The sequence below is a fragment of the Thermobia domestica genome, chromosome 1 (assembly GCF_964235325.1).
Source record: "Thermobia domestica chromosome 1, izTheDome1.hap1.1, whole genome shotgun sequence".
Classification (NCBI taxonomy): Eukaryota; Metazoa; Arthropoda; class Insecta; order Zygentoma; family Lepismatidae; genus Thermobia; species Thermobia domestica.
Window position 1 is genome coordinate 192709752 of NC_137454.1, and position 27976 is coordinate 192737727.

Consider the following 27976-nt stretch of genomic DNA (forward strand, 5'->3'; position numbering starts at 1 on the left):
ACATAGATTTTCAATTCAATACCTGATATATGCTTTTGCAATGTGGAAGTGGTGATGCCTTTGGTCGCTCTCTCTCACTTTCTCGCTCGCTCACTCTGTATTTATATATATGAAAGTGGATGTATGTGTGTGTTTCGACATAATTCTGATATGTCTAGAGCAATTTTAACCATATTTCTTACAATCTGGAAAAGAGTACTGTCGGGATATATATATCAAAAATGCTAGAAAAGGATTGATATTAGTATCGAATCCATAGTTTCGTGGTCGCTTAGGTAAACAGTTCTACTTTCAATTCAAGGCCAATTAAGCTCCCATTAGCACCCAGGGTGGTTACGTAGCGACAAAAAAATATCGAAATCAACCAATATTAGAGTCGAAGCGTAAGTTTTCAGTGACGCATTTCCCATTAGTCCAACTAGGCCCGTGCCTAGAGGGCAACATATTTGAAAAACGCAAAGTTTAAAATTTTAATTTTTTTCGTATGAAAAAGTTTTAAAAAATCGAGAGCAAATATACTATTTACTGAAAATAATTCAGAACATGTTTCCCATTTATTTTTTGTTACGTAATTGTAGCTGTAGTATCTAGTGAGTGGTATTTAACTGCAATAAATTCACTAATTAAGCATATTCGAATTTATTTGTAAGTTAGGAATCAAGGGACGGAGAAATGTGTAGTTATTGGGGACGCCGAGAGCAAAAGTGCGTAGGGACGCCGAGCTTCTAAATGCAGCACTGTACGCTAAATTAATTGGTAGAAATTTTAATGCCATTTAAGACCAAATTTAGTCTTAGCAGTGGCAGTATCCGTTTGCTGTCCTAGGAGGAATGAAAGGGACTGACATCAAAATTATAAAAAAAAAAGACATACATTAGTGTCGAATCTATAATTTTGGGGGTCTCTTAGGTAAAGATTGAAACTTCAGATGCCATGTAAGTTAAGACCTCATTAACACAATGAAGGAGTTTGTGAAATTTGTGACATATAGAAATAATTGAAAATAACCAATGTTAGTATACAACCCATATCTTTCGTGGTCGCCAAGTTCATTGGGAGCAGTTCTGATGACCTTTAAGTTTAAGTTCAACTTCCAGTAAGAGTAAGATCCCCTAGCACATCTAATAAGGAGAGCGTAGTTCTGGAATCTCTGGGACAACCTTTACCAAACTTGGGGGACATATTACTTTCAATCTAAGAAGAAAATATTGTAGTAGTATGAAGTTATGGAAGTTGGGAGGTGTGACATGTAAAAATAATGTAAAACGATTGATCTTAGTGTTTTATCCATAATTTTCTCGGTCGTTGAGATGGATAGTGATGCCCCCAATGGAGGTTACATCCAAATTCATCCCCACCTTCACAGGATGATGGCCTGGGAGAGCTAAAAATAAAATCTCAAAAATTACTTAAATATTTGTCGAATTTCATAGTTTTCGGGGTGAGAAAGCGTTTCTAATTGGAAGGTAATTTGTACCCACGTCAAGATGGGCTTTTTAATCATATCAATTTCTCACCTTAAGAAGAAATTACCATTACAATTATGATATTAAGCCAACCTTCGCAATCGATGAAAAAATTATGTGGATGTATGTTTCGTCTTTTAAATGAAACAAGACATGTTAAAATCAAAGATGGAGTGCGTCAGTGAGTCGGTTGGTAAGTGGGTGAAATGGGTCAAGATTTGTGAGTGGATCAGTGGATCGTGGGTCAAAAGGACGTGACCTACTGCGAAACACCACTCACCGTGACACACACTGGCCCACCCGGTGGCCACCCTTTTAGTCCAAAGATATTTCGTCCAAAGAACATTTCGTCCAGAGACATTTAATCCAAAGACATTTGGTCCAAAGGACAATTCGTCCAAATGACATTTCGTCCAAAATACACTTGGTCCAAAGGACATTTCGTCCAAAGGAGAATTGGTCCAAAGGACATTTCGTCCAGAGATGTTTAGTTCAAAGCACATTTCGTCCAAAGAACATTTGGTCCGGTAACGCTTGGGGGTCAAGGGTTTGTTTCTATTAGAAGAGTAAAAGTGATTCATATAACATTATGACTCAGTAGCTTCTTATTTCTAAAGGAAATTTGAAATAGAGATTTATTCCGCAATTTTCATTTTGATAGAACAAATAATGCTGAGCTATTCAGAAAAACGTAAACGCCTGAAAACAACATGGCCGAACAACAGGAGTGAGGGAAAGGTTGTAGTGTGAAGTATGTTGCTGTAATAACTGCTAACATGACATCTAAAATTTTCATGTTGTGAATGAAATAGTTCTAAAATAAGTACCGGTAACTAAAATTAATGGAGTTTAAATTTGAGTAAGTTAAATATTAGGTATTCAAACCCTTGTGTTAGAAAAGTGAAAAATTATGTGTCAAGTATCTTTGAAGAAATACTGAGAATAGAAAAATACACATGTGTGAAATATATTCTTAGTGTCCAAAGATAATACTCTTAAACAGTCACATTCTTGGCTGCAACATTGTGAAAAGTGATTGACAAATATAAGATGAAAGTTGGAACATTTCGTGTAGAATATACGTATCTTTTCAGGTTAACAACAAGTCTGGTTTCTATTTGTAGACTATTGTTAGTGTGTAACTTCGGCAGACGTTTCTACATAATTAGTGAGTTGTATGACAAACCAGAATTGTTAACTTGTCTTGTATTTTTATTTCAGTGTTACTCCTTATGCAAATATAGTATATACTTTTGCTTTCATATTAATTTTCTCGGTACAGCACAGTACATTTAAGATATCCATTGCAAAGTCTCAAACCAAATACAAGATTCACATGACCATGCGGAGGCAATGTTGTCCGCAAATGAAGAGGTAGTATGCTCTTCAAAGGGTTGTTTATCATTTTGGGAGGTGAATTCCATAACCAACGAAGCTACAACTGTATTTCTGCGAAGCTAAAACTGTATTTTTGTAAAATTATTAATGAAAGCAAAGAAAGGTGGCCATTTAGTTTTCAGGCGTTTACGTTTTTTCTGACTATCTCAACATATATTTGTTTTATCGAAAAGAAAATTGCGGAATAAATCTCTATTTCAAAATTTCCTTTAGAAATAAGAAGCTACACAAGTAACACTTCCCAAGTGTAACACTCCAATTTTGATAAAAATTTGTCAGGCAGATACTACACATAAAATAAGTAAATAGTGTTTTTTTTTATTTTCTGCGGAAAAACGGTTTTAGGGGGCAAAAGCCCCCACCCAAAATTTTGAAATTTGTCGCCCGAAAGGCAAGAAGAAGTGGACCGAAATGAATGAAATCGTGCACAAATATTGTAGACGAAAAATGAGGGAATACGGGTTTCGTGTTTTTCTAAAAAGAATGGTTGGGTGGGGCGCGGACCCCTCCAAACCTTTGCTCATGAAATATCAAAAGTGCTAGTAACAGTATGTCAGAAGTGCCTAAATTTACATGAAGAATTGCAACGAAACTTTGTGTATGGACAATATGCAAAAAATAAATGAACACGGGTTTTTTATTTTCTGCGAAAAAAAGGGTTATAGGGTGCAGCAACTCCCACCCAAAGTTTTGAAAGTTGAAGCCCGAAAGCCAAGAAGAAGTGGACCGAAGTGAATGAAATTGTATGTAGATATTGGATACGTAAAATAAGGCCATTCGTGTTTCACAAGTGTCTCCATCTGATTTCTTCAAATTTGGCAGATCATCAACAAGCACAAACAGTATAGTGTATTTTATAGCATTTCAGGAGGCACCTTTAACCCTTACAATGTTTTTCCGCATAAACTAAAACACGTGTCGATTAATTTCCTGTTTGTTGTTGATGTGCTAAATTTGAAGCAAAACGGATAGGGATACTTCAGAAACACGAAAGACCTTATTTTACATAGGGTCTCTAAAATGTCTACCCACAATTTCATTTGCTTTGGTTCACTACTTCCTGCGCTATTACGGTAATATTTACTTTTTTTCGGAGAAGTCCTAGGCCCCAACACTGTTTTCCGCACAAATTAAAACACGTTTCGTTTATTGTTTTGCGAATTGTCCCTATACGAGGTTTCGTTGCAATTCTCCATACTCTTTAAGAACCTCTGACGTATAATTATTTGCACTTTTGACATTTCGTAATCAACAGTTTAAAAGGTCCGTGATATACGCAACCGTTTTTTTTTTTAAAGGAAAATACGAAACCCAATTACCTCAATTTACGTCTACAATATCTGTGCACAGTTTCATTCAATTCTGTACACTTCTTCTTGCCATTTAGGCCTCAAATTTCAAAATTTTTGGTGGGGGATTTTGTCCCTTAAAACCGTTTTTCCTCAGAAAATAAACTCGCATTCGTTTATTTTTTGCGTATTGTCCCTACACAATATGTCGTTCCAATTCTTCATGTCCTTTAAGCACTTCTGACATACTGTTATTCGTACTTTTGATGTTTCACGATCAAAGTTTTGTAGGGGTCTGTGTCCCACCCAAACCTTTTTCTTTTTTTCAGGAAAATACGAAATTAGTATTCCCTCATTTTATGTCTACCATATCTCTGCACAATTTCATTCACTTTGGTTCATTTCTTGTGACCTTTCGGGCCTCAAGTTTCAAACTTTTGGATGGGGGCTTTTGCCCCCTAAAACCGTTCTTTCGCAGAAAATAAAAAAAACGTATTTATTTATTTTTTGCGTATTGTCCGTACTCAAAGTTTCGTTGCAATTCTTCATGTTCTTTACACACATCTGACATACTGTTATTAGTACTTTTGATATTTCGTGATCAAAGGTTTGGAGGGGTCTGTGCCCCACGTAACCATTTTTTCCAGGAAAATACGAAACACGTATTCCCTCAATTTATGTCTGCAATATCTGTGCACAATTTCGTTCACTTCGGTCCTCCTCTTCTTGTCTTTCGGGCGTCAACTTTCAAAATTTTGAGTAGGGGCTTTTGCCCCCCCTAAAACCACTTTTCCGCAGAAAAACACGTATTCGTTTATTTTGTGTGTAGTATCTACCTGCCTATTTTTTTTTTCAAAATCGGAGTGTTACACTTGGGAGATATTACTTGTGAGTCATAATGTCATATGCATCACTTTTACTCTTCTAATAGAAGCAAACCCTTGACCCCCAAGCGTTACCGGACTAAATGTTCTTTGGACAAAATGTGCTTTGAACTAAACATCCCTGGACTAAAATGTCCCTTGAACCAATTGTCTTTTGGACGAAATGCCCTTTGGACCAAATATCTTTTGGACCAATTGTATTTTGGACGAAATGTCCTTTGGACCAATTGTCTTTTGCACCAATTGTGTTTTGGACGAAATGTCCTTTGGACGAAATGTCCCTGGACCAAATGTGTTTGGACTAAATGTCTCTGGACGAAAATCCTTTGGACGAAATGTTCTTTGGACCAATTGGCTTTTGGACGAAATGTCCTTTGGACCAATTGGCTTTTGGACGAAATGTTCTTTAAACCAATTGTGTTTTGGACGAAATGTCCTTTGGACCAAATGTCTTTTGGACGAAATGTCCTTTGGACCAATTGTCTTTTGGACAAAATGTTCTTTGGAGAAATTGCCCTTTGGACCAAATGTCCCTGGACCAAATGTGTTTGGACTAAATGTCTCTGGACGAAAATCCTTTGGACGAAATATCTTTGGACGAAACGACCCCCAACTACCCACCGTCCCATTCTGTTCTGCGCATTATAGACAGCATCTTCTGAACACTGGTGAGCTTGTCTACGTTTTACTTTCAATATCTCCATTTTTCTTCTTCTGAATCTCCATTTCTAATGAAAAAAGCTCAGGCATTTTTGGATTTTGATATTTGCAATTGTAAGAGTAGCAATAGCAATAGGAGTTCAATTTTGAGATACAGCTTGTGAGCTTTTAGAGGAGCTAACTGCTGGAAAAAAATTTGAATCACCGGTAATATATGAATTATTATACCTAGTATAAAAAACTGAAAGTAACTATGTCTGCGTGATTATCACGGTCAAATTGCAAAGTCAAATGAAATGACATTTGGTATATAATCAGGCCCCAATCCCAACTGGGAAGTTATCATACGCATATCACTTTCATTATAACACATATCCTTAGTGGGGAGTAGGTGTCCGAATTTTTGCAAAAAACTGAGTATCTTACAAGCCGTTCAACTTATATACTGAATTTAAGCTCTCTAACTCTTTACTAAAAATAAACAGAACGTGTCCTGGCATTTTTAAAAATGTGTTTTATGAGCGGGGGGGGGGGGAATTTCTATATATTGGAAATTGGTAGTGGGTTGATTTGTAAAAATTATCGAAAACGATTGATATTAGTTGAGAAACTAATTTAGGAATGAAAACTACAGTCCTTTGCATTTTATACCCACTGCTTTCTAATATAATAATTGCTGAAGCTGGTGTTTAATATATGGATCGTTCAGAGCATAAGGCAATCAAACCATAAAGTTGTGAGAAAAATAGACATAACATTTGTATTCCAAGATTAATTTCATGAGCATTTTAAATTAGTACGGCATGCTTAATTATATGGAAAACTACTTTTTCTTTCTTTTCTTCTTACGTTGGTCTACTTTATCTTGATTTGATACTTTCAAATTTCATCCTGTTTTCTACTGAAATGTATATGTAAGCCAAGAAAGAAATTATTATATATGATAAATTTAAATTCATCTTAATTTGGAAGATGAGAAACACTTTACCATTGTATATCGTAAAGGTCAGATCCACCGGTATTGTAACAGAGCGGTGCTTGAGCGATTGACGGTAGGAATTCAAACTCCGATAAGTGAAAATTTCACAGTCTTGTTTTATTTCAAGTGTAACCTCTTTAGTCAATGGAGAGAAGAACGTGGATCATGGGTCAGAGTTGATTACGTTGGTGGGTCGGAGTTGGTCACAATGGTTCAGAGTGGTTCATAGTTGGTTGTGGGTCAATTCTGTATTCTACCATTAATTTCATAATTCGCAATCACCCTGTCCTTTAGCTTAAAGACACAATCGTGGAACGTAGAATTTAATATTAGTGATGTAATAAACCCATAATGGGTCGCTTCTTGTTTTACCTTGGTTCATTATACTTTTGCAATGGTAAGACAAGTGTTTACCTCTTCTGGGTAGTTTCACAGTTTCACATTTGTAGAGGTGGTCAAGGAGTTTTCAATGAAGGATTTATTACCATCTTGAACGCTCGCTATTTTGCACAAGTTAGCATAAAGACTCGAGACTCTTACCATTTCTTTTAAATTTTAGTAATACTTTTAAATTACATACTACTTGATTCCCCTTACCATTTTCAAATTTTGAGTTGCACCCCTCCTGAGACCCACCGGGGAACCTTGGGGCAAATCGTTTTCCTCGATACGGGGTATCTTTGAAATTATAAAATACATGTTTTCCGGTGTTGACATCTGTTTCATCGTTTCAGACTTTTATTAGTGTCAACGGGCTTCATGGATACCATGTTCTTTATTCTCTTAGTTTTCAGATACAAGCCCCCATGTCGTAAGCGTCAGTGGACCACCGATGCGCAACTGGCGACATTTCGCCAAAAGTTGGTGATCCCGCAGCTACGATCCGTGGTGGCCCCACTTCGGTTTTGGAAATTATACCACCAGCGGCAGAGAGACAACGAAACGCAAACGAACCACAAAATTTCTCCCCCAAAATATGTTAAATCGCCCATATGCTTGATTTGTTTATATTCAAGTGAGTGTAAAAAACACTAGGGAAAAAAATCAAGTATCCCAAGGTGGGCGCGAACCTTCAACCTTAAGTTTACTTGCCGCATATTCTTCTGACTTCGCCACGGAAACGATGAAGAAAATCTCGCTTGTAGAAGGATAAATTATTGAGGTCTTAATTTAGCCAATCAAACAAATCCCTCTATCTCGAGTTCTGTGAGAAGGTACTGTGAACCGTTTCGAGATTTATTGCTTTCTGGTGGGGTACTATCTATGTGCAAAATTTGAGAAAATCGCCGACGCGCACCTTCGGAAACTCTCCTCTTTAGTGCAATGTTGACAAGAGATGGTGTGGGTCAATGAAATCTTGATCCACAAAATACTGACCCACTACACATCGTGACAAACAATGACTCAACACCCAACGTGACCCATTCACCCACCATGACCCACTCTGACCCACCACCAACTATAAACAACTCTGAACCATTGTGACCAACTCCGACCCACTAAAATACATCGTCATTAAGTTTGATCCATTATCCACGCCATCCTCTTTACTGACTTAAGAGGTTATATTTGTAATAAACCAATTTTTTCCAGTAGTTAGCTCCTCTAAAAACTCATAGCCTGCATCTCAAAAGCCAAGCAGTAAGTCCTATTGCCATTGTTACAACTGGAAATATCAAAATTCAAAAGAGCCTGAACTTCTTTCTTCATTACAACCAAATGAAAAAAAGAAGAAAAATGGAGGTCTTGAAAGTAAAACGTAGACAAAGTTGCCAGTGTTCAGAAAATGCTATCTAGAAGGCACTGAGCAGAATGGGTTGGTGGGTCAATGGGTCAGTGTGAGTCACAGTGATGATGTTTCGCAGTGGGTCACGCCTCGCTGACCTACGATCCACTGACCCACTCATAAATCTTGACCCATTTGACCCACCGACCAACTCAATCTCTGATTTTACATTTAGTATATCATTTAAAAGACGAAACATACATCTACACAATTTTTTCTCGATTGCGAAGGCTAGCTTGATAGATATACTAGTTGAGATGGTAATTTCTTCTTAAGGTGAGAAATTGATATGATTAAAGAGCCCATCTTGAAGTGGTTACAAACTACATTCCAAAGTTATTAAAAACGCTTTCGCGACCCCAGAAAACTATTACTTCGACAAATATTTAAGTAAGTTTTTACATTTTATTAATCATATCTCCAAGCCCCTCATCCTGTAAAGATGGGGATGAATTTGGATATAACGCCATTGAGTGCCTCACTACTCATCTCAACGACCGAGAAAACAATGGATAACACTCTACAATCAGTCATTTTACACTATTTTTACATGCCACTCTTCCCAACTTCAATCCCTTGAGGTATCTGAATTCCACAATATTTTTTCCCTTAGATTGAAAGTAATACGTCTCCCATGTTAGGTAAAAGTTGCTCCACACATTCCGGAGTTTCTCTGGAATATAAACGTATACATTCATCAAAACATTTAGAGCTGTGTGAGCAATGCTTTTGATGTTGCTCCTGTAAATTCAAAATCCAGGAGGCATAGTCGCTCATACCAAAACGTGGCATTAAATGACATTGTGTTTGTAACAGTGTCACGAACTCAAACTATGGATTTGACACTAATCTCAGTCACTTGAGACATTTTATTTTTCATCCTTTATCGCCCGCCATAATAATGGGTTTTGAATCAATTGAATTGATTTTGAGTTTAACGTCCCGCCAGCAGTGAGGCTATATGAGACGTAGACCTACTAATTAACGCGAACTACATGAGCTCTCGCTGGGGGCCGAATCTGGGTCTCCCACACCGAAAGCGTGTACGCTATACGCTTAACCACAAAGGAGCTTTACGATGAGAGTTAAATTTGGACTTTAACGCTTTCGGAGTTGTAATTATTAATTTCTGCAACAACGAGAACTATGGATTCGACACTAATATCGATCGCTTTTACTTTATATATATTGGCGGAGAGAAAGGGATTACATCCATATACAAAAGCCTTGCAGATTATTGAACTGAAAACCTTTGGAAAGAAATCCTATTCTGCCTTCTTTCTCGAGTATAAATAAGTCTCCTAGACATGACTTCGTGTTCGTAAATTTCCTGTTTACATAGTTTTGGGGATCGGGAGTTTTGTGTCTGTAACGAAGATTGGAGTTTGTATAATAATTTCTGTTTATACCCGAATAGTCTCTTTACCTTTCAGAAAGCGTAAATCACTTGCTGTAATGAGAAAATTCAGAAGTAACTTCCGATGACAAATAGCTTCAAATAAATACACTACATAATTTATTCATTGCGATGATATTATTTTCTTAATTTGTATTTAACATTCACATATATCATAGAATACCAACGTACTGTGAACACCTGTTATATTTTAAACATAATAATCACTTTGTTGTGCAATGATTGTATGTTATATATATACAACTGACGTATTTTAATGTAATTATTTTATATAATTTTTCATGCATTGCGGAAAATAGAATTTCATAAAAAAAAGATCATTGACTCAGATGGGAATTGAACCCTCGACCTTACGATTTGAAATCCAACGTCGTACCACTGAGCTAACACATGCGCTCCACGAGTGATACTTCTAGCGATATATAATGGTATTTAAGATAATAATTACATTCATATCCACTGCAAACGCTGTTATTGTTCTTCTTTGACTATTATTTAAGTACTCAGGAGAGAATAATGTTTTATGTCTTAACTTTCACCATTCTTTTACATATGGAAAGATTCGTTTACGTATCTAAATATTGCATTAAGTATGGAGAGCAAAATGACAAACAAGCATGTGCTGGCATTAATACAGTTTCGAAATATTGTATCATTAAGTATTTCAATCAATGTTGCTTTTTTATATATAATTGGTAACAAGTCTTATTATATTTAAAAGAAGAAAAACACATCTGCAAGATTTTTCCCGATTGCAAAGGTTGGCTTCGAGGTTCGAACCTGGTTTACTTTTTCCCGAAGATACGCGAAGTTGGACTTAGAAAATTTTTGTCTCGAAACAGCAATAAAGAATGCGCTCAACCTTTTTGAGACAAGGTGTACATATAGGTCCTGTTACATTGAACTTTATCAAGGTTACTTTAAAAAGTCAGGAGAGGAAATGATCGTTTCTAAAGCAAAATGCAAGATAAATAACAGATAGATGCATTTTCTTTAACTTGATGTCTGGGTTTGAAAAATCATAGGTGGGACATTCCATGTGAAATCAACCAATGAAATGGCAAAATCTGACCTGACGATCTTAGATTTTTGTAAAAATTGGTGCACAGCTTTATTACAGTGGAAGATGAAAAAATCCCAAATATTACCTCTCTCCTGAAAGTGTCCCCATACAGGGTGTTCAAAAATGCCAAAAAACTGCATTTTTTCAGTTACAGTGATTATTAAAAATTGTCATAAAAAGGTTAATATGTGCACTAGAGACGTGAAACAAACACCATTGGAAAGCTTAAAGATTGCTCTACAAGTTATACTATATTGAAAGAACCTGTAAAATAAAAGATTACTCTTCAAAAATTTAAATTAAGATTTGAATTTTGAATTTCGCATAGAAATGTTCCTCTGAAGTTGTTCAGTATTGTCCAGATTGTAGCCTCATATGTGTACTAAAACACCACAAAGTTGCATTTTGGACACTCAATGGGATCCGATTCAAAATTCAACATAACCAAGCATTGCACGATATTGACCATGTGAATATATGGGTTCAGATCGATAACCATTTGCCTGCAGCATCAAAGGAATTTATATTCAATTTCATTTGTTTTTGATGTATTCATTTGAATTCACAACAGTATTCACCTTTTGAGTTATTTAGAGAGGTATTACGTTTCCAAACAGTAGTTAATACAGGGCATTATTCTTGTTAGTCAGTATGGATGTTTCTAAATTTATGTTGGCTACATTGCTACATGTTATTTTCAATCTAGTACAGGAAACAAGAGTGATACTTGAGCAAGAAAACAATGAAGAGTCGACAAAGCGAAAATTTCCTCCTTTTTTTTTTCAACGGAAACTGTTAGGAAAGAAAGAAATGTACCAATACTTGATACTGTATTTCATGAAGTTTCGAGATAGTCTGAGTAACGTCGATGTATTCCTCTTAATCCCACAAAAGAATATAATATTTACTCCTATGTAACTAGAAATTGAACTTTTAGTCACGTCATATTCATTCTCGTTCCCTGGTCTAGAGTCTAGGTCTAGAGTTGTCCTGTTTCCATCTAAAGATTTTATGGTCACCCTATGAGCTCCTTCGTGGCTGAGCGATTAGCGTACGCGCCTTTGGCGTGGGAAACCCGGGTTCGATTCCCGGTGGGAGCTCATGTGGTTCGGATTCCACGTTAATCACTAGGTCCACGTCTCATATAGCCTCGCTGCTGAACGGGACGCTAAACTAAAATCAACTCAGCTTATGGTCACCCTATGTATGTGTGTGTTGCCCATGAGACGAAAAGTTTCTCAATTTTCATTAACAATATTAGTTCACTGAAATTCTAGACCTCAAAAAATGTATTATTGTTGCATGATTCATAGTACGTATGTATGAAAACTATAAATTGATAAAAACGATTGTAGAACGTAATGAAAGGGGGTGCGGTAGCTCAGTGGTAGAGCGCTTACCACAGGTGCGTGGAATCCCTGGTTCGATCCTTGGCCAAGTAACTTTGTGGAGGACAACATCATGTCCGTGAGTTTTCTCAGGTGACCCGTTTTCCTACCACATTATCATTCTACCAATTCTTCGATCACCGTTCCCTTGCCTTAATCATCCGTCCTCCTTAGCCCAAAGAGCATAATCATGGAACGTTAAACTGAAAGAAAGATTTACGAACATAATGAAGAGCATTTATCAACGTTTAAGGATACGCAAGTCATTACACAATATACTCTAATGAAGAAATAAATGTTGTTATCTATATCAGACCCCTCTTGCACATTTTTGTGACGTTTAAGGATCCCGATAGTTTCTACTTGAAATAAGAGAAAGATCAGGGCATAAATATATATATATGTAAATGTATGTTCCAGTATAATTCGGAAACACTTGGAGTAATAAAAAAAAACAGTACATATATGACTTAAAATCCGAAAAAAAAATAGTATGGGGGTAACACAACCTGAGCACATCTTGGATAGAACCTCTCTAGGGCGAAGAAAATGACGTAAAAATACATGTCGTCTACCTTATCGTCTGTTTTATAATTTTGGAGTTTGCTGAGGTGAACAGTGACACTCGAAATATCGTTGAAAACCAAGTTCAGTTCCCGGCTGAGGTAAGACACCCCTAGTACACAATATCGTCATTTCACATTTTGGCTGGGAGTAAGATTGTCCATCAAGTTTCAGGTTTTGTTATTAGTATTTTAGTATACAATTTATTAAAATACATATGATTCTCAAACCGAGGAGTCGATTGTCTCCCTGACCTCCCCAATAATACCCCTGGTAGCACTCTTCTAGGGTGAAGTAAATGGCTTAATAATAATAATAATTGAACGACCGATACTAGTGTCGAATTCATAGATTTCGGGGTCGCTGAGATGAATAATAACACTCTCGACACAGTTTAAATCCAAGTTCATCCCCCAGTTAGTGTAATACATCCCGACCGATAGACTAATAGTGTAGAAATCCACAGTTGTCCATATTGCTGTCCAATGCCGTTGAATTAAGCCCTCATCGCCATAGAGGTTAAAAAGATATGTAAAACAAAATATCGAAAATCACATGATGAGTATCGAATTCGTAGTTTTCGGGGCCGGAAAGCTGACTAGTGACAGTTCTGCTTACATTTAAGCCAAGTTTAGGCAAGAACTGGCATGTCACCTGGCCCAGGAATTGACAGGGACAACGCCAAAGGCGTTTGTTTCTCGTTATTTATTAATCGAAGTTACTCGTACATCTATATATCCAAAGATGTATAGACCTATAATAACTGTGTGTCTAGACCTATAATATGCATGTTCCACCATAGCTGTGAAATGTCTGAGGGAATTTCAACCAATCTTGGTATTCTATAGGAGTAGAGTGCTTCCAAATTTATGCCAAAAGTAGAGTATCTTATGGTTCTTGTTGTTACAGTATCATTGAAACACGTATTCTAAAGGAAGTCTGGATTGATATATTTTTCATCAACGTTTTCTCCTCGTGAGAAGAACGGGCATTTCAGCTAGTTTTGTACATAATTTACAAAACGAGGCGAGGAAAAAGTTCGAGACGAGAAATAATTCTTTGAGAATCGAATCGAGACGAGACATATAAAAATTTAAAAGATGAGACGAGAAAACTGTATTTGTTGTCTCGTCTCGTGGGCAACGCTATGCACTACCTAGGTATATTTTAATTAGAGTTACAAATGAACGAATAATTTGAAGATAAGAGTACTTACTGAATGAATTCCTTCTTACCCTTCCTTGACAAAAGAGACAGACATTTCTTCTAGCTGTTACTATTATTACATTTGGCAAGTTAATTCCACTGTTTTGCATAGGTAAATAAGTTTGTGCCCATAAAAAACTATTTGTAAACTTGTCATGTGTGTTAGCAAATGACTGATACAGTAATGAACCGCAGAAAGATACATAGGCTATATTATCTAACTTGTGTATTCTTCCTTCATTACTACTACATATGAATGTTTAACCTATGAAGCATTTCACACGGTGAATAAGCACAACAGTGTATTGGAAATGTCCTTGTATAGCTTGCTGTATACATATTCACAAAGAACACTTTAATTACGGAGTCTGTGTAACGGGAGTTAATTAGTAAACTTGTTACGACGGTGAGTAGGAACGAAGATTTTCATTTTAGATCAGTGTTTCCTAATCCTTCTAGTGTCCTGTATCTCCTGTACCGACTGTTAAATCTCTGCGGCCCTCCCATGTGATCAAAAATGATTATACATACATATATATTTGGTCTAGGAATTAATTCGTGCGGTTGGTACGCACACATTGAAGCTGTAGTACAAATACAAAATACATAAATACCTTAAGAAAAATATTGTCCATCGCTAGCCACCACTTTCGCCCATCTGTCAGGCAATGTACGGATTCCGTCGCGAAAGAAGTCCTCATCCTTGGAAGCGATCCAGTCAGAGACCCATGTTTCGATATCTTCTGAAGAAGTAAACCGCTGTCCAATCAAATCGTTGTTCGTGCAATCGAACAAGTAGTAGTCCGAAGGAGCAACGTCTGGTGAATACGGCGGGTGGGGTAAAACTTCCCATCCGACATTTTCTAAATAGGTTTTGACCGGTTTTGCGACATGTGGGCGAGCGTTATCATGTTGAACAATAAGTTTATCATGTCTGTTCTCCCATTCTGGTCGTGTTCTGGCCAGAGCTTGCTTCAAACGCATTAATTGTCGTCGATAACGTTCTCCATTCATAGTTTCACCCGGTTGCAGCAGCTCATAGTACACCACACCTTTCATATCCCACCATATGCACAGCATAACCTTTGCACAGTGAATATCTCGTTTTGGTTGTGATGGACCTGGTTCACCTGGTTTCACCCAGGCCTTTTTTCGTTTAGGGTTCTCGTAATGGATCCACTTCTCATCACCCGTAATAATTCGATGCAGAAACCCCTTTCTGCTCTGTCGTTGAAGCAGCAATTCGCAAATGGTTTTTCGTCTTTCAACGTCTCTGTCTTTCAATTCATGTGGAACCCAATGTGACATCTTTTGAATCATTCCCATGGCTTTCAAGCGTTTGGAGACTGTTGTTTGATCAACACCTAATGCTGCTGCAAGTTGCTCCTGCGTTTGACACGAATCCTGCTCGAGCAATGCTGTCAATTCTTCGTCTTGAATTTTTTTTTGGCTGTCCAGCTCGCTCTTGGTCTGCCAAGCCGAAATCACCACTTCTAAACCGTGCAAACCACTTCTGACACGTTCGCTCAGCTAGAGCATGGTCACCATACACTTCCACCAAAATACGATGACTTTCAGTCGCACTTTTCTGCATGTTAAAGTAATGCAGCAGGACACCCCGCAAAAACACTTTATCAGGCACAAATTGCGCCATGTTCACTTAACTACAAACTGGTGTTGTTGACGCTTTAATCCACTGCCCTATACTACGAACGATACGCGATGACAGGGGTTTGCAACACATGTGTGGATACACGGAACTGTGGGACGCTCCGTTCGTTGCGCCATCTCTTGTCCACCCGCACGAATTAATTCCTAGACCAATATATATATATATATATATATATATATATATATATATATATATATATATATATATATATATATATATATATATATATATATATATAAGAAAATACAATTACACCAGTTAGGCCTAATATTACGAATTCAACATTCATCTAATGTGTTAGGTGATACATCTCTCAGCCTAGGTTGTTAATTTTATTTCTTCTTTCATCTTTTAATATTTCATTCTTAATTGGTTGAAAACTAAATAATGCACATTGAACAGTGTAACCCCCATGAGATTATAATAAAGTTTAATGAAAATAGTATGTCCCGCGAACACTGTTTCAATCTCTCGTGGCCTCCAAGTACCACAAATTAGGAAACACTGCTTTAGAAGATACGAGAGGACTCTCCGCTTAGAAAAGAATAGAAGAGAGAAAGAGAAATCTCTGTATAGTGGACACTCTAAAAGTGTTAAACCCTGCAATACTCGCTTGTAAGTTAAATGTTTCGTTTCCATCCCGAAACCCTTATGGATCATCTTTTACTATTGTTACGTTCTAGAAGTCAATAAAAAAGTAAGAAAGAAATGAAAAAGCTTTCTCCATTGAAAATATTTTATTTAAAAAATTGTAGAGAGTAAAATTTATTTTATCATTTTCATTTCTTAATGTATATCGTTGCAAATGATTAATAGATTGGCACCATTAGGCTTTTTTTTTTTTTATATACTTATAACGTGTAATTTTAAGATTTTATAATCCTGTTCAAACGAATTTATTGAGCTATGAATGTATCATTTTTTCCATATTTTAGAAGCATTTACTGCATATTCGCGGAAACATTTGTAGCTTATTACTAACAAATAGAGCTGCAAGGGCTTGAAAAAAACATTTTTAAGGCTTTTTTTCTGGGAAATTTTTGCTAACTTTCTGATCTACAAAGGAATGGATTATGCAGTGGCGTATTTAAGATTTTTGGGGGGGTCTTTGCTAACTTCATTCCTGGAAATGTGAAAATTCTGCAAAATATTTAATTTACTTTAAAATAGCGAGTAAAATTTCGGGGGGCTTATGCCCGTAAGCCCCCTTAAATACGCCACTGGAATTAAGTTTCAATAGTCCACAGACTGCACTATTTTTTGTGTTCTGTGTTTCTTACCCTCAATGTGTAACATTTCATCTCGTAGTCGAGCCCTTCTTTGAGACAAATGCCTAGTTTGCCTACGCAGAATTTTTCTATTGATTGGAGCCTAGTCTGTGCACGATTAATGCACTCGAGACATTTCCCACTTCCTGTAAGTTTCCTTTATATCAGGTTGTCCAAAACGTATTGAGCCTTTGGAGGTTAAAATTGAGAACACACTATTTGTCATTTGAAAATAGCATTATGAAACCATATATGCACCATTTTGTTCGATGATCTTCTGCTGTCATTCCGGCAACACTATAATCTCATCGCTATAGAACCTCTGTGGTTTCTGGGATCATAAAAATGTACGATGTGGTTGTCATAGGTCTCGTTTGAAACTGACTTAATACCATTCAGGGAGTTCTGCAGAGACAGAAACAAATGATAATCTGACGTTGCCAGGTCGGGCTACACGGTAGATGCATAAAATCCTCTGTCACATCCTCTCCCAACTTCTGGCGTGGCCGTTAAAGATATACTGTATGTAGCCTGACGTTGTGAACATGGTATACGAAACTCTTCCTGTTCATGTTCACCAGTTCTGACCATTTTTTTTAATTTTTATTTTATTTATTTTATTTCTAGGTGCACTTGCGCTAATTGTAGATAGGAAATATAATCCCAAATAGATTTTACAATCCCGGGATTTCAGGACTGGGTTCTCCAATCCCGGGATCCAGGGATCGGGATCCCGTCTTTCAAGCTAAATATAATTTATTTTTCTGTCTCTTGTTTCGCTTTTACCGCAGCGTGTCGTGACGCATAGACAGATGAAAAATGGTTATGCACGTCCGATGAAAAATAATTAGAACAGAGAGAGGGGAAGCTCTTCAGTAAGAAGAATGTACTTAAATGTGTGAACAAGCTTATTGAAATTTAAAAGTACCAATTTTCTTACATTTTTGTTAGAATTAACAAATACATGCCTACAATGAAAATGATTGTATTTTTTTCTTGTCAAACATATGAACCAACATAAGTAAATTCGAAATGATTTTATTCTTATAAGTCCAAGTGTGGCAAAGTCAACAGTTTTAGAGTAATAAAAAGGAAATGCTTTCTGTTAGAAAGAATAACAATAAATGAGCAGCGCTTACAGTTAGAATATCGCTCAAATACCATCGCTGGCTGGAACCTTTTGCTTAAACACCTGTATTTTTGTAAAATTCTCTCAGGAAACAGAGACAATCCAATGTTTTATCATTTAACCCTTTATTTACTGACGGTACTTTTAAGTACACGCAGAAAGAAAACGTTATAGAAAATCATTCGTACGTTGTGTTCGAACGGTACTTCTTGGTAACGCTTCACTCTGTTTTGGAAAACGACCAACAGCTGGCTGCACGATGTAGAAGAAATATTTTTCCCGCCAAAGCCATTTTGTTTCAGCAATTCAGAAAGGGTGCCACGAAGTTTTCGCTACTAAGGATTTGAAAGGTCCTGGAGAGTTAACTAAAACAGATAGGTGCTCAGATATTTTTTATTTTTATCAACGTACTCATTGTTTAGTTTCGGAATCTTTTGATTGTTGTGTGCGAGAAAGCCAATTGTTGTTTCTTGCCTTTGAAGTACGGTACCGTCCGGGCTGGAAAGATAAATCATTGGCTCATTTTACTTGTTTTTGTTATTTTTATGGGAGAATTGAGTAAACTTCTCCATGTAATGTGAAATGTGTTTGCAACTTCTTTGAATGAATGAAGCATAGATTTATCTGACTTAGATGCAAGCAGTGGCGTATGTGGACAGGGGTTTAGGGGGCATTTGTCAAAATGAATTTTTTATATAACATAATGTATATTTGGAAATAATCTGAAAAATGGATACCGTAATCAAGTCAAAGTAAATAGGGAATGTTCGGGAAAGCATCTGATGATCAATCTTCCCATGCTGGTCGCGCCAATAATGCACCCACTAATACATTCAGATGTTTCATTGGCGCGACCAGCAAGGTACCCATGGGGAGAGTTTGGGATTCAATCTGATGAGCAATCACACTTCCGGTTGTGCTAGTAAATTTGTAAGTTTCTACTAGATTCCTCAGTAACATTAGTGTAAATAAAATGAACATACGGCGCAACAGCCTGTTAGGACCAGGGCCAGCTAAGCGGCTTGTCTGCGGGATGTACGTAGTCAGTGTGCCGCTATTCCCAGCCGCTTTGAGTAACCTTCTCCACTGGTTTGATTCCGGTTTCGTCGGCACTCATTTTCACAGGATGAGTGAACCTCTGGGATAGTGCTCTCAACGGGTCGGGTCAAGGTCAACCCAACCCGACCTGGGACCCGACTAGCTCTAACTTGACCCGACAAGTGACTCGAGCTGCTCTGACCTGATCCGACCCGTTTGAGAGCACTACTCTGGGACTTAAGGCCTGAGGTGAACGGTTCCTCTACTACACCCACCGGAAATTGAACCGTAGTCGATGGATTGGCAGTCGGCCACCCTACCGACTGAGCTACAGGCTAGGCACATTTGAGTAAATAGGGCTCTAAAATTAACTTATTTGTACGATATTTATGTAATTCTCCTACGATACTAACATTTTTAGATGGCTGAACATAGACGCCTGCTCCCCTCAGACGAAATCCGTTTTTGCTTGGAAGAAATGGACGAGAATGTTGTAACGCCTGAGGTTTTAAGCGACGAAAACAATGAAAATCCGAGTTCTGGTCAACAGGCAAGTTCTTGTTCCAGAGAATCGCCATTACCCGAAGATATGGAACCAGAAGTTGCTGTTCAAGATGAAGAAAGTTCTCTTCCATCGAATATTCCTATCGCAAGAAAATGGCGGAAGAAGGATGCAAGCATAACTATCCCGATTTTTACACTAAAGAAAGGTCCCATTACAGAAATATTCTATTCATTGGATACCGCTACTGATTATTTCCTGACATTTTTTGAAAATAATGTCATTAATAACATCGTCTGCCAATCCAATTTGTATTCCGTGCAAAAACAAAGGAAGATACACCCAATAAGTATGGGAGAGATTTATGGGTTTCTTGGTTTACAGTTTCTCTTTGGGTAGCACAGACTTCCGAAAATCAAAGACTATTGGTGCAGTGATATAGATTTATGCGTTCCAATCGTGCCAAAATAGTCTAGGCTCAATAGAAATAGATCGAAATTAGTATTAATGTGTATACTAATTTCGACGTTATTCCTGTTGGTACTTAGGCTAGCTTGTATTCAATTGTGGTTATAGTGTTGCCAAAATGTCTTGAGCCGTGGCAAAAATGCAAACTAAAGCTCACCCTCGACACACCCACGCGTTGAGCCAATAAGTGTTCAGCTGTTGCTAAACGGGAGAGAATTAGCGAAAGGGAGTGGAATTTCTTCAGTCGACAGCAGCGCTCAGAACAGAAGACTAGGTGTCAACTCAATGTGGTATATCTATAGTAAATGTCTACATTTATTTCTGAGTGGTAATAAAGGTCAGTTGTTCACTTACAATGTCATATTTTATTTAAAAAATCACAAAACAAAAAGTTAAAACATTTTCTTGTATACTGTGCATTTTGTGAAAAACGACATTTCTGACCTGACTGTACTTTTGAGTCAAAGGGACCGCCAAAAATTCAGGAAATATTTTTTTTCAATTGTTGCGCAAAAATATTTTATTTTACTCCAATTCAAGCAAAAAGCACTAAGGAGATCATGTCTAGCTTCATTGGTTCATAATGTCGTAAATAATGGGTTAAACGAGAACGGAATTTTGTACAAAATAAACCAGCTCCAGAGAACGCTCTTTCTGATTCCACGCTTGAAGGACGAACAATCAGTAAGCTGTGATACGCAATCTCCAGAAGTTTACCTCGTGATCTACTAGTCTAAAAAAGAGACATTTCCCGTCTCAGTAGGCTCATAATGTTCACACGTTGTACGTTTCCTGTTGGAATGGAAGAAGTGCTCTGTTGAATCACCAAATTCAGTTCATCACACAACGAAGCAGGTGTTAAGTTGCTCTTCCTCACATTCATCATCCACGCTGTCTTTCAGTTCATTTTCAATGATTTCAAGTGGTATTTCTGAGCGTTGTTGAACCTCATCCAGTTCGCCTGCTTCAATACAGCTGAGGAAAAATTTCAAGAAAGTACGGATAAATGCTATTGTTGAGATTGTGAACACTCCGTCAAATCCTTGTAGACTCTTTTTGTTTGAGACGAGTTCCGGATAATGTAAGTACTGCAACACATCATTAAATATACATCTACATTTTTTAATGAGAATAACTAAAGCTTGGTAAAGCATATTAGTTATGTCTAATCGTAAGTCCTGTTCTTTCAGTTTCTTCAACATGAACCACAAAGCTGCATCTGCAGACAATAGGTTAGCATCGGCTCTGCATAGTGCGTCTACTCTAACAAGTAAACCTTACGTTTGGGTGAATCGAGTTGCTGACTGAGACACATATGAGAAAGTAGTACTAAATGTGGTCAGTATTTCAGTGAAGTTTTAGGTGCGAAGCTCCAGGGGTTTAGGAGATACAGCTACCAGAACATCACATGGAAGTACAGAATAGTCTTCATACAGTTGGAGGTAAAAGCTCTGTAAGACCTCTTGTAACGACAAAAGGTAAATAACAAATATATGTGTATATATTAGGACTAGGGGGAAGTCATATAGTAAGGGTATACCTGACGGCGGCCATCTTGAAATCCGCCATTTTGAATTAAGGTTAAGTTTTTAAAATAAGAATAGGGTCATGTGATACATAATTTAAGGCGCAAATTTAATCAGAAGAGCAATGGTCACGTTAATTTTGAGTTACGCACAATTGGTAAAAAGTTACAGGGAAATTAAATATTGTTACAGCATATTAGTCCTTTACCCCACCTTGTAAATTTTGTTTTAATGATAATAATTAAATAAAAAGCAGGTGGATAAATATTAGGTCTATGGTAAGAGTTGCCTTGATGGCGGCCATGTTCAAATCCGCCATTTTGAAGCAGACAAAAGTTTTAAACGAAACGCATAACAGTGATACCTTATTAATAGCAAATTTTACCATAACTACAACGGTATAACCATTTTTGGTTTATCATTAACCACCACAAAATTAAATGGATCGCTCCTTACGACTACTGCTTTGACGGAATTGTTAACGACAGATGTGTCATGTGTAACTCGATTGCCTTTGTCAGGTGTGCTCACTGTAAGCAGAGCATTTGTGCAAGTTATGCACTCTTTTCTGAACTAATATTGATTGTACTAATTGAGGACTTTTCTGAAAGAAAGACCCAAGTTCAATTATGACTCAATTCCTCTTTGGTCATTTTTCCTTAAATTAGCAACTTGTTTATGCGATAACAAATGATGGTTAATGATAATGCAAAAATGGTTATACCGTTGAATTTATGGTAAAATTTGCTATTAATAAGGTATCACTGTTATGCGTTTTGTTTAAAACTTTTGTCTGCTTCAAAATGGCAGATTTGAACATGGCCGCCATCAAGACAACTCTTACCATAGACCTAATATTTATCCACCTGCTTTTTATTTAATTATTATCATTAAAACAAAATTTACAAGGTGGGGTAAAGGACTAATATGCTGCAACAATATTTAATTTCCCTGTAACTTTTTACCAATTGTGCGTAACTCAAAATTAACGTGACCATTGCTCTTCTGATTAAATTTGCGCCTTAAATCATGTATCACATGACCCTATTCTTATTTTAAAAACTTAACCTTAATTCAAAATGGCGGATTTCAAGATGGCCGCCGTCAGGTATACCCTTACTATATGACTTCCCCCTAGTCCTAATATATACCCATATATTTGTTATTCACCTTTTGTCGTTACAAGAGGTCTTACAGAGATTTTACCTCCAACTGTATGAAGACTATTCTGTACTTCCATGTGATATTCTGGTAGCTGTATCTCCTAAACCCCTGGAGCTTCGCACCTAAAACTTCACTGAAATACTGACCACATTTAGTACTACTTTCTCATATGTGTCTCAGTCAGCAACTCGATTCACCCAAACGTAAGGTTTACTTGTAAGTTTTACAGGTTCCAAAGCACAAACTAACTGTCTTCGGAGCTGTTCATCATCTTCTGTTATGCTTAAGGTTATTTTTAACGTCCAAATAATTTGTCTAACACGGTAGATGGCGCTACCGTCACCAACGTTACAATATGCAACTTATAAAATTAATCAAAAATAAAATGAATAATTCAAAAACTAAGCAAAAACAGATACAGGCTAGTTTTCAGATATTATTAGTTTCATTGTTAGAGGCCACCATTGTTAAATAATGCCTAAGACTATGACTAAGCTAAGACTATGAAGTCTCTAATCCCGTGATTTCGGGACTATGGAAACGGGCGGGATCCAGGCCCGTGCTGGCCCACCGGGACACCGGGACATGTCCCGGTGCGCCCTCCGAAATATCACAGTATAAATAATGGTACAAGTTTTTAGCAATAAATTCTTACAGTTTTATTGGTAAAGAACCCGTGAAAGGTGCAGTGCGCCCTTTACATTAGGCGCCCTTCCGAGACAACATCAAAGATGAACGATTTTATTTACTCTTCTGTATAGCACAGTTCTGTACAATAAATACACACAGTACTGTTGGCGAAGAACCCATGAAAGGTACAGTGCGCCCTTTACATAAGGCGCCCTATGAAACATCACATTTTAGGTAAGTGGTTTTGGTTATCCTGTATACCAGCTTTGTTTAATAAATTCAAATACTGACTGGTAGTACAGAACCTGTGAAGAATACAAGGCGCCCTTTACATAGGATGCCCTGCGAAATATCACCTTTTTTTTTAAATTTTATTCTCTGTATTTCAGTTTTGTATTATAAATTCATACAGTTGCTATTGGCAAGAACAGGTAAAGAGTATAATCACTTACAAAACTATTATAAAGTTATATAGCTATAAAACGAAACAATGTGATATATCAAGAATAGTTCGGATAGCCAAACGTATGATGCATTTATGTAATACTATACTGACACTAGTCTCTAATTTACGATTTTTACGGCATCGAAGCTTTTACAGTCTTAATATGCATCCATATATGCGAGCATATTGATTGTTCCTGTGAGTTTTAAAGCAGTGTTCGGATAATCAGTACCTGTTGTATTTCTGAAATATAGCTGTATTAATTTCCGTAAAATGTTGTCTTCCTGTCACCACGGTACGGCGCGTCCTCAGGTTGTGGATCGAGGAGAAGGCCTCCGGGATATAAAGGTTAGCTGCGAATATACTGAGTAAGCAGTCGCGGACAGACAAGGGGCGATAATCCAGCTTGAGAATTTGGTGTGAGGTTAACAACCTCATCCTGTAAAAAAGGGATTGTTCAGATAAGTTCGCAGAGTCCTTGGATCAGAACTGATAACTTGGCACGAATTCCGCAAAGTAAAATCGACATGAGATTTGGAACATGAAATGTAAGAAGTCTCTATAGGACAGGCGCGTTAAAATTTGTAAAAAAAAATGAGTTTAGAAATAGAGTTGGACCTAGTGGGATATCAGGACGTTAGATGAGAAGGAAATGGAGGAGTCAAGTCGGGAAATTTACGTTCTTTTACGGGGAACAAATTAAAAATTACAAACTAGAAACAGGGCTTTCCGTTCACAAACGAATACGTAATATCAGCAATTACATAGGTTGAATTTGTTTAATGATATATTTTCTTTTACTTCTCATAAGGGTCGTGGTGTAATATTATTTTAAATGCACATGCCCCAACAGAAAATAAGGATGGCGTTTAATAAAATACAGTTTTTACGAAAGAATAGAACGGGTATTTGATTATCTCCTGCAATACTATATGAAAATTCTGTTAGGCGGTTTCAATGCGAAGGTACGACCAGAGGGTATTTTCAAACCGATTATAGGGAATAAATGTTTGCATAAGGAAGGTTGTGACAATGGCGTTAGACTCGTGAACTGTGCAATATCCAGAAACCTTATCGTGAAGATTACAAAATTCCAACATCGTGACATTCAGAAATATATTTGGACTTCATCAGATGGAAAAACACTTATTCAAACTGATCATGTTTTAGTAGACAGAAAAGAACAGTCTAGCACAACTGATGTTCGGTCGTTCAGAGGAGTTGATTGTGATAGTAAGAGAGAGACTATCGTTGAATAAAGGAAATATTCAATATCTGAAAACGAAGCGGTTTATTTTTTTTTAAATAGAGGAGAGTCAGGTGAGAGGGGAGCCAGATTGAAGTGTCGAATAGATTCTCGGTTTTAGAAGGTTCGGAGTGCACTAGTGTTCACGATACTTGGTTGAAATTAGAGATAACATTAAAATTTCAGCAAAAGAAATATTGGAGCACGTAGAAATACGTAGCATGCATTCATGGTTCAGGAGTGTACTAAAGTAGCAGAGAAGAGAAAACAGAAGAAACTGCGTTGGCTACAAAATCCGAACGAAATAACTACATAAAATTTCATTGTCATCTGGCAGTGACTTCTAAAACTTCTAAAACTTCTAGAACAAAGAAACGCAACTTTTGAAAGTTAAAATTAATCAACTTGAAGATAATAGTGAAAACAGAAACATTCTGGACATGTATAAATGCATCAACGAACATAAGAAAGGCTATCAACTTCGTGCTTATATATTAAAGAAACCTAAAGGAACCGTTCTCACCAGGGGCGGATCCAGAGGGGGGCGATCGGGGCGATCGCCCCCCCCCCAACAAGAGAACATTATTTCCCCCCAACAACTCTTATTTTATATATAAATAAACCCATCCATAACAAGTTTGGAGCTCTTAAAAGTAGCAGTATTACCGCCGACCGCCCCCCCCCCAGAAGTCCGTCCTGGATCCGCCCCTGGTTCTCACAGATAGATAGCATCTTAAATAGATGGAAAGATTTCTTTGACGATTTGCTTAACACATAGCCAAAAACTAATGCGCGTGGAGAAAGTGAAATGCATGCAGCAAACCTAACCAGACAGAAATAGAAATCGCTGTTTTAAAACATAATAAATACACATCTCCGGGTGTAGACGAAATTCTGGTTGACTTAATTTTAGCTGGAGGGGAAAAATTGTATAGCAAGATACACAAACTCATTAACTGGAACAAGGAGGAATTACCACAAGATTGAAGAGAATCAATCATTGTTCCAGTTCAGAAGAAAAGCAACAAAACAGATTTAACACTTATCGAGACATTTCTCTTCTGTCAATATCCAATAAATCCTCTTAAACATTGTATTAGCAAAATTGACTCCATACGCAGATGAAATTATTGGAGATTATCAGAACGGATTTAGGTAAAATCGATCAACTATCGACCAGATATTTACCATTTGACTAATACTTGAAACTAAATGAGAGAATACAACATCCTGGCACATCAATTATTGACTTTAGACTCTAGTAGGAGGGAAACATTGTACAACATACTTACAGAATTTGCAATACCGGAAAAGGTAGATTAATAAAGATATGTTTAAATGAATCCCAAAATAAGGTTCGAGTAGAGAAATTCTTGTTCACGAGCTTTCACGTTGAGAATGACCTGAAACAAGGAGATTCGTTGTCGTCATTATTATTTAACTTTGTTCTGGAGAACACGATAAGGAGAATCAAAGACAGCAATCAGGTCCTAGAGCTGAATTGTATTTACCAGGTTATGGCGTATGCTGATGATGTAAATTAGTAAGTAATGATAGAATAATAGAAAGGAATGCAAAAATCTTAATTAACGCTTGCAGGGATATAGGCTTAAAAGTAAATACAGAGAAAACTGAATAAATGGAAGTTTGTCGGGATCCTAATACTGCATTTTATTGATGCGTTAAAATACCAAATAATATTTTCTTTCGACAAACTGGATACTTTCAAATATCTAGGATCATTATTAACAGACCAAAACCATAATCACTAAAAAATTTGATGTCAACTGAAAGCAGGGATTTCGAGCTATTATTCAGTTAAAAATCTTTTGTTATCGCTAATTCTGTTGAGGAATTGTAGCTCAAAGTATAAAACGATAATCATGCCTGTTGTGCTGTATGGTTGCGAAACATGGTAACTGACTGAGGAAAAATCGCAGACTGAAAGTATTTGAAAACAATATTCTTAAACCAATATTCGAAATCCAAAATGAACAGGAATGAGGAAAGGCGGAAACTTTATAGGGAGGAACTCCATAATTTTATACCGTTTACCAAACATTGTTAGGGTCATCAAGTCTGGAGGCTCAAATGGTCATTTTATATAGCCAGAATGGAAGAAATTAGAAACACTTTCGAAGTTGTAACTGGAAATCCAAATAGGAAAATGACCGTTAGGAAGACCGAGGCGCAGATGGGAGGACAATATTAAAATGGTTCTCGCAGAGATTGAAATATAAAATAGAAACTGGGTTCAGTTTTCTAAGGACAGAAATCAATGGAGAGCTTTTGTAAACGCGGCAATGAGCCTCCTGCGTCCATAGGCGTGCTATATTAAGTTGCTGATACATTTAGCTTCTTTTTATTTGACAGAAATGTTATTACAGGAACTAAAAAGTTTTTCTGTAGTAAAGAGGATTTCTATTTACGTTAATACTAAAACAAATTTGGTGATGATTTTGATATAAAATGACACCCATACTTTCTTTCAAAGTCTCTCTCTCTCTCTCTCTCTCTCTCTATATATATATATATATATATTCCCGTTTGTATAGGCGCCCTTTTAGTAGACTTGTCCACCGCCCTCATTAGTATCCCAGCACGGCCCTGGCGGGATCCCAGGATCCCGGGATTACATTCCCTAATTGTATAGTACAGCTTCGAAGCTATTGTTCTGACCGGTGGCAGAAGCTCATGATACACGATGCCCTTCAAATCCCACCAAACGCACAACACTAGCTTCGTGGGTATCTGTGTGGACTTTGTCACAGACTCTGCAACTTCTCCT